The sequence below is a fragment of the Gekko japonicus genome, unplaced genomic scaffold (genome assembly GCF_001447785.1).
Source record: "Gekko japonicus isolate JY-2015 unplaced genomic scaffold, Gekko_japonicus_V1.1 scaffold37, whole genome shotgun sequence".
Taxonomy (NCBI): domain Eukaryota; kingdom Metazoa; phylum Chordata; class Lepidosauria; order Squamata; family Gekkonidae; genus Gekko; species Gekko japonicus.
Window position 1 is genome coordinate 2,440,044 of NW_015171503.1, and position 17,937 is coordinate 2,457,980.

Below are 17,937 nucleotides of genomic sequence, written 5' to 3' on the forward strand. Positions count from 1 at the left end.
TCGTTTGAGCATCTTTTGTAAAGTGACTTGAAGAGAGGGCTGCAGGGCCCTTGTGTGGCAGAAGCCGCGGGGAAGATGCCCCGTGGAGCAGCTCCTCTGATCTTCCTGGGAGAAGATTTGTTTAGTGAGGCTTTGTTACTGCAGCTTCCCAGGGAGGAAAGAAAGAATGAGGAATTGTTTTGGATTACACACTCCGAAGATCTACTTATGCTGTGGCAGCAAAATAAAACAGAGTCCAGTGGTAGCTTAAAACTAAAACATTTTATTCCAGCATAAGGTTTTGTGAGTTAGAGCTCACTTAATCATATGCACAAGTGTTCATCCATTACACTGATATATTCATACTCAGAGCATAAATACATCTGCTTAATAGATGAACCTTTCATGCATCTGATGAACTGAGCTCTGGCCCTTGAAAGCTTATGCTGAAATAAATTCTTATTTATTTATATTTTTATGTACTTTATTTATACCTTGTCTTTCTTCCCAGTGTGGGCTCAAACCAGTTTACATGATTCTCCTCTCCTCCACTGTGTCTTCACAACAACCCTGTGAGATAGATTAGGCTGAGAGTAAGTGGCATGCTCAAGGTCACCCAGCAAAGCTTCCATAGCAGAGTGGGGATTCAAACTTGGGTCCTAGTCCAATAATTTAACCACTGCACCATGCTGGCTCGGTGTTAGTGTCTGAAGTGTCACTGGACTCCTGTGTAACTTGAAATGTAGTCCAGAACAGAATGTACAATTGTCTTTAGTAAAATAATAACTGTGTTCATACAAATGTTTCCTGTATAACAAACCACTGATACCATTTAATCCTGAACTCAGTTCTGGCCTCAGTGGCATTACTGTGTATGGGGAACATGTCGTTGGGTTCCTCTCCTCGCACTGCTCATGAGCTTTTTGTTCATGCGGAGCAAAGTCCATCTCCATCTCTTTATAAAGTGTCTGTGTCTACTACATTAAGGATTCAGAATGATTCCCCTCCAGTGAACTATGGAATATCTCAGACATGGGATACCCCTCCATAACTATTCTGGAAATGATGCCATTTGTATAATTAAGAATGTGCTATTGAACATTCCATGCCTTTTGCTATGTTGCTTTCTCCTATAAAAATCCACAATGCTGCTGGTCTTTGGCTGTTTCCACATGGGTTATATGCCCAAGGTTCAAACCTGTTGGGAAGTGGGGTGGGGGTCTTGTTTCCCCACAGCATTGTGTACCTCCCAGTTTTCCTGATCTTTTCTCCGATCTTTCCCAAGTTCTGGATGGCTGCCATGTTGGTGGGAAAGTTTGAATTTTCTCAGGCCTGGCCACACAGCAGCCATTTTGCTTTACCTTGTCCCTGTAGCAGCCACCCCCACCATCTGGGACTTTTTTTAAAAAATAGGGAAATGAATATCATTCTCTCTATATAATGTCATGACAGTATGTGAGTCATTTCTTGTGAATTCCCAGCTTTCATTTTTTGGAGAAGTAAATCTTTTAATTCGTTTTGTAGCAGAGAGATGCCTTTCCCCCAACACAATGGGATAGAATTAGGGTTGCCAACTCCCACTTGAGAAATCCCTGGAAAATTGGGAGCTGTACCTGGGGAGGGTGGAGTTTTTTTTGGGGGGAAGCTCAGCAGTAGGAATCTGTTGCCATAGAGTCCCCCCTCAGAAACTGCCCTTTTCTCCCCAGAAACTGATCCCTGCAGTTTGCAGATCAGTGGTCATTCCAGGACAACTACAGGCCTCATCTGGAGGTTTGCAAACCTATGAGGAGACTTACTCTCTCAAAATCTTTGCTTTATGAACACAGAAGTAGAGAATAAATGGAGGCAAACAGATCCATTTCAAGGCACACTGACATTCATAGAGCAATTTAGGATCCCCCCCTCCACACACACTCCATGTTTCATTTAACTCTAGCTAGAAACTCTTTTCTTTATGGTTGTTTGAAACTACTCTCTCCAGTTTTATGGGCATGTGTATACAAACTCCTCCTCTGTCCTCTCCCCTCACTTCCAAGCTGTGATGATGGGTGTCTGCTAAATAACAGATTCACTCATCTACATCCAGGTAGGGTTGCTAAGTTCCCTCTGGCCACCGGCAGGGGATGGAAGGGTAGGGTTGCCAGTTTAGTAAACTCCTGGAGATTTGGGGATGGAGCCTAGGCAGGACAGCGACCTCAGTGGGGTACAATGCCATAGAGTCTCCCATCCAAAGTATCCATTTTCTCCAGGGAAACTGATCTTTGTAGTCTGGAATCAAATAAACTGTAATTCCAGGGGATCCCCAGGTCCCACCTGGAGGCTGGCATCCCTAATGGAGGGTCACCGTACAAACATGAGCTCTTGTTGATGACATATAAACCATCCATCCTGGTCTGCTAACCAGCAGTCTGGTTCACAAAGGACCACCAGTCCTATCTCCATTCTAGTAAACTGAGGCTGCAATCACAAACACTAAATAATCCACTTTCAATCCACTTTCAGTGCACTTTCCAACTGGATTAGGGATCCCAAGTCCCCCCAGGGGGCGGGGAAACCCCCGCCCCAGAGGCCCGTTCCCCGGCGGCGCCGGATCGGGCCCCGGGGGAACTCCTCCCTGACGTGCGCGTCACCAGGAAGTGACGCGGGCACGCCAGGCACGCTGGGGGCGGGGCCGAGCGCGCACCGGGAGCCACCCAGGAGTCCCCCGCGGAGGCAGTAAGTGCCACTTGGCAACCCTAAACTGGATTTTGCTGTGGTCACGATCAGACGGGCAGTTCAATCCGCTGTTGCCCTGCCTCAAATTAAGCCAGGTTCTTTTGTGGAAGAGAATTCTGACCTGACTCATTCCTTTTAGCACGCTTCAATGTGCTTTTACCTCTCCTTGCATGATCAGACGGCAGCAAGCAGGGAGTCAGCCTGTCGGCCATTTTTTCAAAAGTCCTTTGAGCATGCCCACAAGCACTCATGAGCATGCTGGGATATGGAGTTCATGGGGCTGTTGGCCATTTTCTTTTTAAAGTTAAGTCCACAGAGCAAGCACACAAGCGGTGAAGAGACTGCTGGGATATGGAGTTCACTGCTGTCTTCCCTCTAATCTTTTCAATTTACCCCTTCCCCAAACAATATTCAAAAGCTGCAGAACAGGGGTGTCTTTCTTTGAGAGTTTTTCAAAAGAAAACAAGGTTTTGAGCAGCCCCCCCCCCGGGGGGGGGGAGAGGGGCGTATATACAGTCATGCGATCCTCACTAACTGGGGGGGGGGATGGCTGCTGGAAAACAATAGATCAGTGAGACGGCTTGGGTGCACAACAGAGTGATTAGACAACAGGAAATCCATTTTGGAAGCAGCTCAGACCAACAGGACCGGACTTTCTCAGGTATCAAAGAAACGCAGGGCAAGGGGAGGGGAAATGGAACTCAGATGACTGGGGCACGACAGACGGATGTTGCTGTCTGATTGTGCACCTTAAATCCATAAGGGAACAGCAAGGGCAATGGATCAAATTGCCCATGTGAATGCGACCTGTGTGAACCAGCGAAATCCAGTTGGAAAGTGGACTGAAAGTGGATTTTTTAGTATGTGTGATCGCAGCCTGAATCCAGACTTCCAGAGAACCTTTTCCATACTGATTCATCTACCCTGGAAGCCCTAACGGTCCCATAGCCAAACATTTTGAGTTGGTGGGTCATGGGGAAATTTTGTGGGGTAGCAGGAGAGGAAGAGGGAAAGCCACGTACCTTCCCTGCACTCCAAGCGGTGAATTTGCTGCTTGAAGCTCAGGTGAGGGCAGCCCCTGCTTGAGAAACACAATTTAAAGGGAGCCCTTTAAATGGTGCACGTCACTGCCCTTCTGCATGCAGCCGGCAGCTGGACCTCTGTCTCACCTCCTGCAAGATTTAAAGGACCCGCCAAACAGCTGGATGGCCCTTTAAATCTTGGAGTAAGGGAGGGAAAGTGGCGACTGCAAGATTTAAAAAGCCCTCCAGGCCAAAAAACAACAACAGCATGCCTCTCATTTGAGGGGGCAGAACCCTGAAATGCCCCACTGTAGCTACGGGCCTGTAATGTATCCATCCCAGACCATGTGCGTGGCCATTTCACCACGCGGTCATGTGAAGCAGTTGAGCTTCGCTTGCAGTAACAATGGGACAAGTGGATCCTAGCTGGCCCCTATCGGCAGGCTAGGCTCCCAGCCGAGAGCCTATGGAACTCTCGGCCACTGTAAATAGCCAATCACTTGTGTGTGGGTGTGTTTGGGGTGTGGGGTTGTTGCACATATAAACCAGCCTGCGAGCTGGTTAGTTTGTCTTGTTCTGAGCTGAAATAAAGTATGAGAGCTGAAATCACTTGGATGTCTCAGTACTTTTCAGGGGCTATATCCACATTCAACATTTCTGGAGTGTTTTCAAAGGAAACACTTTTAAATTCACATGGGGCACTTTACCATTGCCTAGCATGAGCCCTAAAATGCACCCAGCACTCCCTGGTGTGTGCATGTAACAGAAGATTGATCTCAATAGGTAAGCAATCTTTTGAAGGAACAATGTATATGATTTTGCAGAACCTTAAAGTTCTTTGCAATGAAATTGCTAACAGATATGTAAGGGAATTCTGTTTAGGCAAGCTTCTTCTGTTGTTAGATATGGGATTCAGGCTAATGACTTCCTGTGTTCTGGCATTCAAAACCCTTTCCTAAAAAGGGAATATCTGTACAAGAACGACTTGTGCTCGTGCTTCAGTGCTGAACAGGAAGTGTAGGAAGGCATCTTTCTTCTCCAGTAGAACAGTGTGGCAAACTCTAAAGCAGAAGTTGTTGCTTGAGGAATGCAGATAACACTTGGCATTTATCTAATGCTTTAGATTGTTCAAAGGAGTTCATATACATTATGTCTCCCTTTGTGCCTGACTGGCAGCCACATTTCCAGTAAAGGCTAGCAGGGGCCTACATGAACTCAACACAAGTAGTCTGGATCTGGGTGTGTTACATCGTCCACATGCAGGTGAAAACACAGGCTGGGTTTTGTTTTTATTTCCTTTCAAGGAGAGAACATGACCTGTTTTGCCTTGAGTTTAAACACTTTGCATTTTCACGTCAGCAATGCACAAAAGCAGGTTTGGGCTTCTGGCTGTATTAGAAAGGCAATGTGTGTGAACATGCCCATTACAGACACTGTTTAGAGACATTAATCTACTTACTACTCGGTTTGCCAATTTCCCCCCATGACTCCTAACAGTAATTTGATCTGCAAACAGTAGCAGGTAATGTGTTTTATCTCTGCCATGAAAGCTTCACTTGCAGATTTCTGCAGACCATGCTGGTGTTGGGCACAGGTGGAGCAGGCCTGGCTCCTCCCCCCCCCCCCCCCCCCAATTTGATAACTTTACTCAGAGCCTAGCCCATGATCTAATTAAACCAAAGTGTTTGGTCGAACTGCGTTGACTTAAAATGAATTATTTTGACTGGACTGGATTATGGATTGGGTGGCTAATTAACAGGGTCATGATGCCTGCAGAATCAGATGTGCTTAATTGCAAAGTACAATGACTGTTGTGATCCCAAGCACTAAACCAGGATTTCTCAGACTGAGTGCTGTGGGATTCAATAATTACCAAACTGCTTCCAGGTTGCTTCAGAAAGACGCTTCATGGGTTTTCCTTGTTTCTTCTCTTTGTCTGCTATAACTCTGAATCTCAGAGCCCTGCTCAGAGTAGTGTAACCTTGTGGGTTTGGCCTTCTATTAGAGTTTAGAGGAGAAGGGCATTTTGTGCATGTGGGAGAGCCACAGGAGAGTCCTGAGGGAAGGGACAGTCCTGCAGGGGGGAAAGAGAGAATTTTCTGAGGAGAAAAAAGGGAGACAAGCCCTCTGGGCCACAGGGTAAAGAACAGAGTGACCCGAGAAGAGCTGCTACAGAAACACAAAAGGCCTGGAGAACAGCAGCAGTGCCACGGCCAGAGGTCATTTCGGGGGGGGGGACGCGGGGGAACGCAGTTTCCCCGGGTGAGGTATGGGGGCGTGGCACATGACGAAGCCCCGCCCCCTGCTTCCGGCCCTCATTCAGCCAGGAGGAGACAGGAGAAGAGGGAGGGTAAGTTGCTTCCTCCCTGCCTCTCCCCACCCCTGCCTGAGTTATGCTAATGAGTTCCCCTAGCTCTTTTTCTACGAAACGACCCCTGGCCACGGCCACCACCCCAGCTAGCAATGCCACAACAGACAGAGTGTGACAGATTTTCCCAAGGCCTCAGAGAGACAGTAAAGACTCTCATCATCTCTTTGGTTCTAACTTTAAGTCATGTTGACTAAGCCTGAATTTTGTATATGTGTGTTCTGTACCCTGGGTCCTGAGATCTTAAATCTTAAAGACCTTTTTAAAAAATTAAATCTTAATACCATCGACCACTGAGGTATCTGGTTTTTATTAGAGTTGTATGGCACATACGAGTTATATTATTTATTTTGTGTTTTAATGTGGTTTTAACTGTATTATATTTTAGACTAGTGGAACCCGCCCTGAGCCTGTTAAGGAGAGGGCGGGATATAAATCCAAATAAAAATAAATAAATAAATGTTTGTTGCATCGATAACACTGTCTAACCATCTCATCCTTTGTCAGCGTAGTGGAAGCGCGTATAATAATGCAATCCAGAATAGGCTAGTGCTGAAACTATATACAGTGGTTTATTTACATTAATATACATACAGTCCATATAGCACTTGTAGACGCCAATTCTTCAGACAAACTGACAAAGTGCTTCGCAAGGAATCTGGTTCATAAGAGTGATGAAGTACATACAGAGTGCACTGAATATATACAACGAAGCACCAATCACATTGAAGTGCTGACTCACTGTGACTGTAGTGAGAATGATGCAATTTTTGATCTAGTGACCTGTCACATGACACTCCTTCTTGTCACCTTCAGCTCAAGATGATCTAATAGACTCACTTAACCTGACTGTCATCTTGCTTGCAATACATGATAGTATGCTGACACGCCTCCCAAGATGCAGCCTAACACATACATAATTGACTTTTCAACAGTTGAAATCTATTTACATTCAAAGATTTTGTGAATAAATCTGCAATGTTGTCCTCAGAAGTACAGTGATGAATACAGATAAAAATTTTACATACAGCAGATTTCACATTTTGATACCTGATGGCAATGTGTTTGCTCCTGGTTCTCATTCCTTGACTGTGTGCTAATTGATTTGCTGCAGAACTGTCACAGAAAACTTTAATAGGGAGTTTGCATTGCACACTGAAATCTAACAATAGCTGATGAAACCATTCAAGTTGTATGATGACATCACTAATTGCAGAATACTCTGATTTACACGAGCTGGTGGCTACATGTGTCTGTTTAATGGATTTCCAACCTACTAAGGCACCAAATACATAAACAGTGTACCCTGAGGTAGACTTTGAATCAGGTCTATCTCCCCAACTTGCATCACAGTATGCATATACATCATCATTTTTGTTCACTCTCAGCACAAGTTTCTCATATGCTGTCCCTTTAAGGTATTTTAATACACGCTTTGCTGCAACCCAGTCCTTTTGGTAAGGACAATTACAGTGTTGACATAACCAATGAACGGCTATTGATATGTCAGGCCTTGTTGAGCATGCAAGATACAAAAGAGAACCAACAAGAGACTGGTATACCTCTTTGTGGGGAAACAAAACCTCATTAGGTTCCTTACAGTAACTGGTAGTCATTGGGGTATCCACAACATTTGCATCAGTCATGCCATATTTTTGTACCAATTCTAGGATTTTAACCTCTTGACTGAGTGTAAAATTACCTTGCTCATCTCTGGAGATCTGAACTCCAAGATAGTTTTGTATTGGACCCAGGTTTTTCATTTTGAACACTGGCTGCAACGTTTTAATAAACCAATTCAGTTGCTGTTCAGAATGATGCACAAAACAAATATCATCCACAAAAACAAGAACATAACAGAACTCATTTAGAACCTTAAGACTATACAGACATGGATCAGCCATGCTTTGAGTGAATCCAAGATCTGTGAGTGCTTTACTGAGACACTGTCCCCATTCATAACCACTTTGCTTTAAACCATAAAGGGCTTTGTGCAATCTTAGAACTGTATTATTTCCTCCAATATTGAACCCTGTAATCTGTTGCATATACAGCTCTTCTTTGATGGGAGCGTTTAAATATGCTGTCTCAAAGTCGAAGTGGTGAATGTGCATATCTTTCACAGATGCTAGTGCAAGAGCTACTCTGATAGTCTCATTACATACCGTGCTTGCAAATGTTGCATCGTAATCAAGACCCTCTATTTGATTGAAACCTCTTGCGACCAGGCAAGCTTTATATTGTGCCTCACCATTTGGCTTTTGTTTTAATTTATACAGCCAATGACAACCGATTGCTCTCTTATTTTCAGGCAATTCAGCTGTGGAAAACACATTATGTGACTTAAGAGAGTTAAATTCCACCTCCATAGCATCACGCATTTCGCTGCAGTTCATCTAAAGATAACACTTCAGAATAATTGTTAGGCACCTTTACAGAAACATGATTGATACCATATCTTTGTGGAGGCACACCCTTTGTCGTTCTGCTAGACACTCTAGGTAGCTGTGGTGAACTGTGAGCTGAGCCAGAGACTTGACTTTCAGGAGAAGAATTTTCCTGCTTAATCTCCTGTTCACTTTCGGTACTCTCTGTTACCGGTAACATGACCTGCTCTGGAGTTTCATTAGCATGAATACAAGACCAGTTTACTTGTTCACAGAACTTTGCTGACCGGCTAAACACAAGCATGTTGTTGGCATTCACAAACCTATAAGCCTTCATGCCAGTCTGGTAACCTATAAATGTGAGCTTTTGAGCTCTAGGACCACCCTTACGTCTCTGTTTCAAGAGAATATTTACCTAAGCCTTTGAACCAAAAATTCTCAAATGCTGTAATGCAGGGTTTTTCCCATAGAGTGCCCTATAAGGTATGTCATTTATGGTTCTACACCAAACTCTATTTACATTGTAAGTTGCACATCTTAAACATTCAGCCCAAAAAGATTTGGGCAACCCAGAATCATTCAACATTGAATGCATAACAGTTTGCAATATACCAGTGTGTCTTTCCGCCACCCCATTCTCCTGGGGGGATGTGTGTGTGTTTGCCCATGCCTGGAAGTCATGGCAATCTCTGGTGATTCCTGGTGGGGCATGGAGGATGTTCAGAGAAGTGGCTTGATAGGCTGCCTCTGGCCTCCTGGCCCTGGTATTCTTTGGAAGTCTCCCATCCAAATACTTGCCAGGGTCAGCTCAGCTTAGCTTCTCAGATCTGATGAGATAGGCTTGCCTGCACTATCCCAGTCAGTGTCATGGGTGTGTTTACTCCACCTCCTGGTTCCAGACCTCGTTTCTGCTCCTCTCCTCCAGCTTCTGACTCTGGCTTGAACGACCTTGCTCCTGGTTTGTGATTTGGACTTTTGCTCTCGGTTCCTGCTCCACTCCTTTTGGCTCAAGACCCTGGACTGAACTTGGACTTCCCTCTGCCTTGACAGTCAGGGCTTCATGCTATACATTTTGAGTGACTAAAGCCTTGTCTTAAAGTGTATTTCACTCATTCCAAAAGGAAAAGAAAATTGCATAGGAAAAAATATTTCAGGGCTTCCAAAAGATTCCATCTGAAAAGTGAGTGGGAGGGGAAATCCTCAGACTTTCATGGTATACATTTTCAGCAAGTAAATCCTTGTCTTAAAAAGTATTTCATTTGTTTTGAAGGAAAAAAATATTTCATATGGTTCCCCAAATGTCCTAATTTTTCCACTCATTGCTGCTGTTGTTTTTTGGCCTTTTTTTTCCCTTTCTGAGTCTTTCTGGTCGGTTTTCTAGGCCTTTACACCTCTAAGTGGGTAAAACAATATACAACCCTTGAGGTACTTGGAGGAATGGCCAGATAAAAATGGACTAATTTTTAAAAACCTGTAATTAGTCTCTGACAACTGAGAGACTGAGAACTTCCATCTTTCATGCTGTGTTTGTTTCAGAGATCTGTACTAGAGTGTGTTTCAGAGATCTGTACTAGAGTGTTTGCTGCAATTAAAAGATGGATCCTTCCTTTTTAGTTTTTTGTGATAAGCTATGGCCATAGCCAGTATTATTAGCCTCATTACTCCTCCATAGTGACATCTATCATAATTTCTTACTTTTTCCTTAATTTGAAAAAGCCCAGAAGACACAATGTTATGGAGCTAATGCAATTTTCTTATTTTAGCCAACTTTGCAATTTTATCCTCATAAATCCCATACATAGATTTTTAAAAATTAATCAGCATCCAGCTATGCATCTCATTGCATCCACTGAATAAAGACAGAACTCATTTCTTTTTAAATCAGAAAATTAGAAAACTACGAATTTAACCAGAAAAAGAACAAGGATATAGAATACAATTAAAGGGGAATTAGCTTTGCAAATTCTTTCTCTTTTCAATAAGCGAATATCACCACAAACAAACTAAATCTTTTAATATAATCATTATATTTGTGTTTGACAAAGTTAACAGAACCAGCTTTGGGGGGAAATAGCTTCCTTCTTTCTTTCCTCTGTTTTGCATGCATTCTTTAAGATGGTTGTTCCTGTAGTTTTTAGAATACAAATAGATTCAGGTGGGTAGCCGTGTTGGTCTGAAGCAGCAGAACAAAGTTTGAATTCAGTGGCTCCTTTAAGACCAACAAAGATTCACTGGTATAATATAACCAGGAATTTCTGTTAGGCAGCAGAATGCACGAGGCTTACACACAGCAGTAGCTTCTTGGTACTGTGTGTGCTAGCAAAGTTACAAAGTTACCTGGAGCCTTTTGTAAATTTCAAACTAATAAGAGTCCTTTATTCAGGGAACTACATTCTACAAAGTATAGGTGAGAGATAGGGCTAGAATCTAATCTAACTAGCTATGATGGATGCAGATGGAGAATGCATGTCCTGCATCCATGGTACTGAAGATGGAAAGTACACTCCTTTTTGTGTGTGTGAGAGAGATGTGTGAATCTAGAAGGAAGGAAATCTTGTCTCTAAGAATAGCATTCTACTTCAAAGGGTTAGTATCAGATAGCAGGAAGGAAAGGATGCTCTGTGTGTCCTGACCTCTCTATCTGACTCTAAATCTATGGTTTCATCTCTGAAGTCTGAGGCGGGAGACAGCGTCTACTCCTCCACTTCTAACACTTGGAAGCAATTATAATTTTCAAGTCAAGTCAATGTTTATTACGGTCAAAAACCAGTATAAGATCAAAACATCTCTTAAAATCATCCGATATTCATAAAACTTGCTCAGAAAAACTATTATGATAATTCCAAACATTTCCACTTTCTAATTGCTGTAGTACAAAATTTTGCTACCACATAAATTACAGATTTCTACGTATCTTCTAAGAGATATTTCCAGAGTACTTCAGACCTAAAGTTCATATACTACTTCGGTGGTATGAACTTAGAGAGGAGTGGAATAATTAATTATAATTTTGTAGTTATTAGTAAGATTTGAACCTGTCTGTAGTATTTCTTTCTTATAGAAGTGGCCAGGCATTCTAGAAATATGCCTTCTGTTCAGTACTTGGTTTGATATTAGAGATAACGTTTTTTCCAGAAGTATCCCATATTGGGACAAGTCCACCACATATATGAAAAGTCTGCTGGTAATTTTCCACTACAACTGCAGACATCTTTTATATTTTACTCAGCCTAAAATGTAACGGTCCAGATCATTCTATAGTGTCTTTTCTTGAAATGCATGCAGCCTGAAGCTGAAGGTTCTTTCCTAAAAATTTGAAGGAATTGTCGTGTAAGAATTCTACTTCCATTGGCATTTAAAATGTTGCCTTTGTATTTGCTAATTCCAACAGGGCAGAGTTCAACTATCTTTCCTAATTAAAGAGCCAAACTGTGTAAAGATTCAGAGCAACAGATCTACAAAAAACCAGGATAAGAAAGCCTCTTTGCACAACTGGCCATATACACCTTAACATTACTTATAACTGGCATGTTGATTCATAGTCCATGTAGTTTGTGCAGCCCAAACACTGGTTGTTACAAGTCATTAATTAGGAAGTGGCTTATAATACAGTATAATATAATATATACACACGAACACCCAAAACTGGTATAAATCTGATCATGGTTTATACTAGGATTATGGTCACTGTTTACCTCTATAATTTGGCTTTTAATTCTGTCAACATTTTTGTCTGCCATTCCCTTCATATACTGATTATTCTAGCATCCCACCTGCACCTTAAGAATTTGATTTTCTTTTTTGAAGAGGCATATTGGTTTCACACTTACCCACATTAGGCAACAAGTATCAATGTTCTTTTTTAGTTAGCCTTTGCTCTATTTAGGCCCTGGTCACATGGGCCAGATAACGTGGGGGTGAGGTGTGGCTGTTTGCCCCGGGGCAAAATAAAGTACATTAGCCCGATCACACGGTCTCCCGAGTCTTCACGCTGTGGCAGGAAGCTCGCGATCACACGGCGATGCTGGAGCTGGCAAAGAAGCCACGCAGCAAGCGTTCCGTGTTTGTGCGCATGCGCAGTTCCATGGAGCAGCACTGCTTCCAGTTTAGTGTTCGTGCGCATCTGCTTAGGAAAACCATCTGGTATGCGACGGGACTTGGATGGGTGCCGGAAACCATGGGATACTAGCACTCCCACGATCAGACGCCCGCCCCTGCTGCGCATTTTCCGGATACTACTGTACTTTCTGAGGTATTTTTTTACGGTGCATCTTCGGCAGGATGCCACAGGTTGGCTATGGGTGCACTACGCTTCCCAGATGTTGCGGTGTGATCGCACACTGAAAATCCGCCTACCATTCATGCCTTTAGCGTGGCAAATCCTCCGTGTGAACGGGGCCTTATTATATTTAATGCATGACTTGTGCTTTCGGATTAAAGTCTCCCTAGAATAAAGTCAGTTTGGTTAACAGATATCGAATTCCCTATAATGTTATTTATCCTGTTGCCAAGTTAATTTGTAAAGGTTGCATAACGTTGGTTGAGCACAGTTATCAGATCCTACAGAAATGGACTTTCCCCCTTCTTTATAAATTATCAAAGTCAACTCTTATGTTTAGAGAACGAAGGATTATTGCAAGCACCTGTGAAGTAAATATGTGAATGACCTAGCTAGAACATCCAGAAAAAAATAATAATATTCAAACCATCAGTTCCCAGTGCTTTGTTTGACTTCAGATATTACAGTTTATCTAACATCTTGTTATGTCATGAGCTTGTATAGCAAATTCCTAGGATTCTGCAAGTATTTTGCCAGCTATGTGGCTCCTTTCAAAGAACTTTTGTGCAAGAAAACAAAAAATGCAGCTCCTTGTATGTTAGAGGAAGATAATTGGCTCCTATAATTTGTCACTTCATTAAGCACCTAAGGCTGCATTATAGTAACATTTACACTGAAATTCCCTTATGTTTCCAACTAATTATTCTTTCCTCTCTGCATTACAGATATTAGTTTTGTTAGCAGAGATCTTTATAAATTAACCTCTTACAAAAACTTTTCCAGTGTCCCAGATTATAAACACTAAGACATCTGGAGTGGAATTCATTTGAAAATATTTATGCAGTGTCTTTCCCCCCCTTCTGTGGAAGTAACTTACTCACAGTGCCATCTTAAGCAGAGTGACATCCTTCTAAATCTGTCACTCTGTTTAAGATTGCACTGCACATTGCCAAGGGTTTTTTCATGAATGCACATTCCCAGGTTGCTAAAAGACTTGCATGATGTGAAGCTGGAATACTGTCTGTTTCTGTTTTGAATATCTGAGATAGCAAATGAGGTGTTACTAAAATCACATTTATCATTAAGAAGTTTCCATGAGGAGTTGAGGGGGGGGGGGAATTGTTTCTAGCCTTAGTATAGCTCTTTGCTAATAGGATGCATTTAGAATTTACAAGTGGGGGACCCACAAGGACTTACTTTGTGAGGTAAGTTACTCTGAGAATGTATAAAAGGCCCCAGGTCACTTGGTGAGCTTCTATGGAAGAGTGGCAATTTGAACCGAGGTCTCCCAGATCCTAGCCTGAAATTCTAACCACTACACAACACTGGCTTCCATGGGGTGACTGCTATTGAACAGTAGCAGACAGCCTGGCCTGGGCAAATGATGCAAGTCACCAGGTGGTTGCTCTAACCCTGGAAAGGGCCCTACCCTCTGTTTCCTGACAATACTGTTGCAGTTGCAGTTTGTTTTTTATTATTTCAGTTTGGTGAGTTTTTTGGGCAAACCTAAAGCATTTTTCAGGGTTGTAAAAAGATCTGTCTTGTCTGTTAATGCCTCCAGTCTTTGGATTTAAGTATCATTAGATTTGGACATGTTGACAATTAGATATATGGATATCCACTGTATCTTCTAATTTTGAATTCACTGCTCAGTTGAAATTGAAACCAATAAGAAATTTACCTTCCATGAATATAGAAATAGTTTCAAAAGATGTGGAATAAAATACCACTTACCTTTTCTCTTTGTATGCTATTAGAGCTGATTATACAATCTACATACGTAGATTTGAGATGAAAAAGTAGTTAAACTACTTCTCCCAAGTGTCATATAAAACAGGTAATGTTGTGATATATTTTTTTTTAGCTTCCTGTGTGTGATACCTGGTTTTTCCACCATGTCATTGTACATTTGGGCTAGATTATTCAAGTGTCCTCTTGTTATTTTATCCACAACTATAAAAACAAAAGCATGTTTTTTCTCTCTAGAATAATGACCTAACAGTATTATAGTTTATTATGATTATGTCTGTGCTCTGCATTGTTATGAGAATAGACTTATGGTTTTAATGTCTAAGGAAAAAAGTCAGCAATTTTTATTGTATTGTTTATTGTGATTTATAATTTTTGTAATTATTGCAATGTTTGCTGTATGTATTTACTGTTTTATTTCTTTTAAAAAACTTTTTGTTGAATGACACCAGTCTTTAAAGCCTTGCTTGTGCTTGATGTACATGGAATTCCGTGTACTAGGGTTACCAGGTCCGCCCTGGCCACTGGCAGGGGGCAGAGGACATGTACAGAGAATCCAGAATTTTTAAAAACTCACTTAACAAATACACAGGGGCCTGATTCAGATCAGGATTGTGGTTCAAGAGAAGCAGGCTTTTAAGCCTTCCCCCTGTGCTTGATTTCCTCATCAAAAAATGGCTCAGGAGGAGCACTGTTTGCCCTAGTTTGAAACTGCATATGTACTGGCTTCTAGTTTTGTTGAGATGCTTCTAATTTACTCCTTTTTTCCTGGAAAAATATTTTTGATGTAATTGAACGAGGGAAACATATTATCAGATTCTCCTGCAGCCTGTCATTTAGAATGGCAGGTGACCTTGCCACTCTGACAACATAAAAGTTATAGAATGGATCCAACAGAAGAATGTGCCGAGTTCAAGAGTCCTTGCAGAAGTGATAACATGATTCCTCTTTGTCTGTACTGATCAAAAGTGATTGTATTCCTAGTATCTTTTTATGGGCACAAGACATAACTCAAGGTATTTCTTCTAATACAATTTCAGAGATAAATAAAATTTTACAGCCTTTCTGTTGTACATTCCGTTGCTCCATATGAACATTTGGTTATAAGCTATATTGAAGGGTTGTCAGTTGTTGTAGCCCTTGGGCTATTGCTTCTGTGAGTAGAATCATGCTAAGTACATTTGCCTTTCCACTTACGCATTTCCAGATCCAAGTCAATACCATGGGCTTTTTATATAAATACATACATACATAAATGGAGCATTCTGTTATTTCAGTATCAGATCATATTTTCAGCAACATGATGTTCTCTTTGTCACAGGCTCTTATGAGTCACAGATAATTTTTAGAATGATTTGGGGAATGAGACTGTGGTGTTTTTGTATAATTCCTTTCTTTTGGGGCAGGTTGTCTGCTTGTTTGGTCTGCAGTAGGGCTGTTGAAACCTTGGTGTGATGCACGCTATGCAGGCATGAGTTATATTTTGATTGTGATTTACAGGCCGGTTCTATGAGCCTGTGCCAGTGAAGAGTTTGGATTGAGCTAGATCTGCTAATACTTTGCAGTTAAGGGTGTGTTTGTTGTTTTGGCTGTGGTGGCACTAGAAGTCGAATGCTCTATTCTGGTATGCTGATGAAAAGGCACAAATCTGTTTTTCAGCTTCTGCTGGACGGAGATTTTATGATATGCTCATAACTTTCACTCACAGCACTAGTGGCTTAAGGTTGGAGGTTTATTTTGTTTGTGTGCTTTGGGTGTTAACATGCAATCAGAAAACTACTTTTTCAAATGGCAGGATTGTGGCCCTCTCTATGTAAAATATACTCATACCAAAGAAGAAAGGGTTTTTTCCTTCAGCTAGCTGCATTGCAACCTCTTTAGAACAGAGGATCAAATTTGCTTGAGGACAATAAGAACATCAGTTGTTATGCCAGACTCAATTCTCCAAACTTTGCAGGTATCCAAGAAGTAAGTGCCAAGTTCCATAGCAACCTCACATACATCTTCCCCCAGAACAGACCTGTCTAATGAGACTGGATCACAGAGGCTGCCTGACTCAGCATTGGTAGGTGGATGTTGGTGGCTACTCAAGACTTGATGGAATATCCATTATGAAATATACTGGGTTCAGATGCATTCAAGTGATCAGCTCATAGTTTATTAGTGATTCAGCAACTGAGAAACTAGGGTTGCCAAGTGTGAATTCAGCCGCAGCGGGGCCCAGAAGTGACACGGGCACGCTGGGGGCGGGGCCATGACCATCCAAGGGAAAACCATAGAGTTTTCCCTCGGATGACCGTGGCCCCGCCCCCAGCATGCCCGGCGTGCCCACGTCACTTCCAGGCGACGTGCACGTCGGGGTGGAGTTCCCCCCGGAGCCCGATCCGCCACCGGCGGGGAACGGGCCTCTGGGAGGGGGTTCACCGCCCCCTGAGGGGACTTGGCAAGCCTATGAGAAACCCTTGGCTGAAGCCAGGTATTTATGCCTATAAAGTACTGAGACTGATGCATGTAGAAGTGATTTCAGCTCATACTTTATTATGTACAGGATAACTTGAGATACTTAGTCTGGCCCGAGGCCGGCTTATATCCACATATGAACCACACCCCAAACACACACCCACTACCGTGATAGGCTATTTACAGTGTCCCCCAGTCCCATAGGTCCCTCCTTGGATCCTAGCTGTTAGATAGGTGCATGCTAGGATCCATTTGAGCTATTGTCTTTGGAAGCGAAGCCACTCACTCCCACCCCTTCGCATGGCCACATGTGTGGCCCAACCACGTGTGCGGTCTCGCTGGGTACACAACAATGCCTGAAAAAGGTTACACCCAAAACACATCCCACTCCCAACTATAGGCTATTTACGCTACATTGTTTCCCAATTGGGTTACTCTAGGATCCCTGTCACCCTACTCGTCCATTCTAGGATCCTAGCAAACTATTGTTATGCATCCCCAAGCTTAGTCCTTTTGCAAGTACAGTTCAGGCTCAATACATAACACACTGAGAGAGAAAAGATGGAATGGAAGGAGGAAAGTCGGCTTTTCCGCATGGTTTTTTATTTCCAGTTCTGGCCCCATAATGCTTTGGTTTATTATCTGATTTCCACAAGCATTTTTGTGCCTTTAGTTTTTGCTTCAGGTTCCCCCACCCTCAGGTTAGTTCCAGCTCTTCGGAGACCACTTTTACTCTGACCTTTTTCTGGAAGCCAATTTTGAGTCGCCTTTTCCTTCATGCTTAATATTTGTGTTGCTTTTCTTTGTCCCACCCACTCCCACCCACCTCCATCCCACTTGTGACGAAATGGCTGCCAAGCCTTAAAATGGATGCCAGCCTGGTAGTTCCTTACGTGTGTGTGGGGGGTAATCCATTGGGAACAATGGCACTGCCATACCTCCCTGCCTACAGTTCCCAGCAGCCTTGAGGGGAAAGAG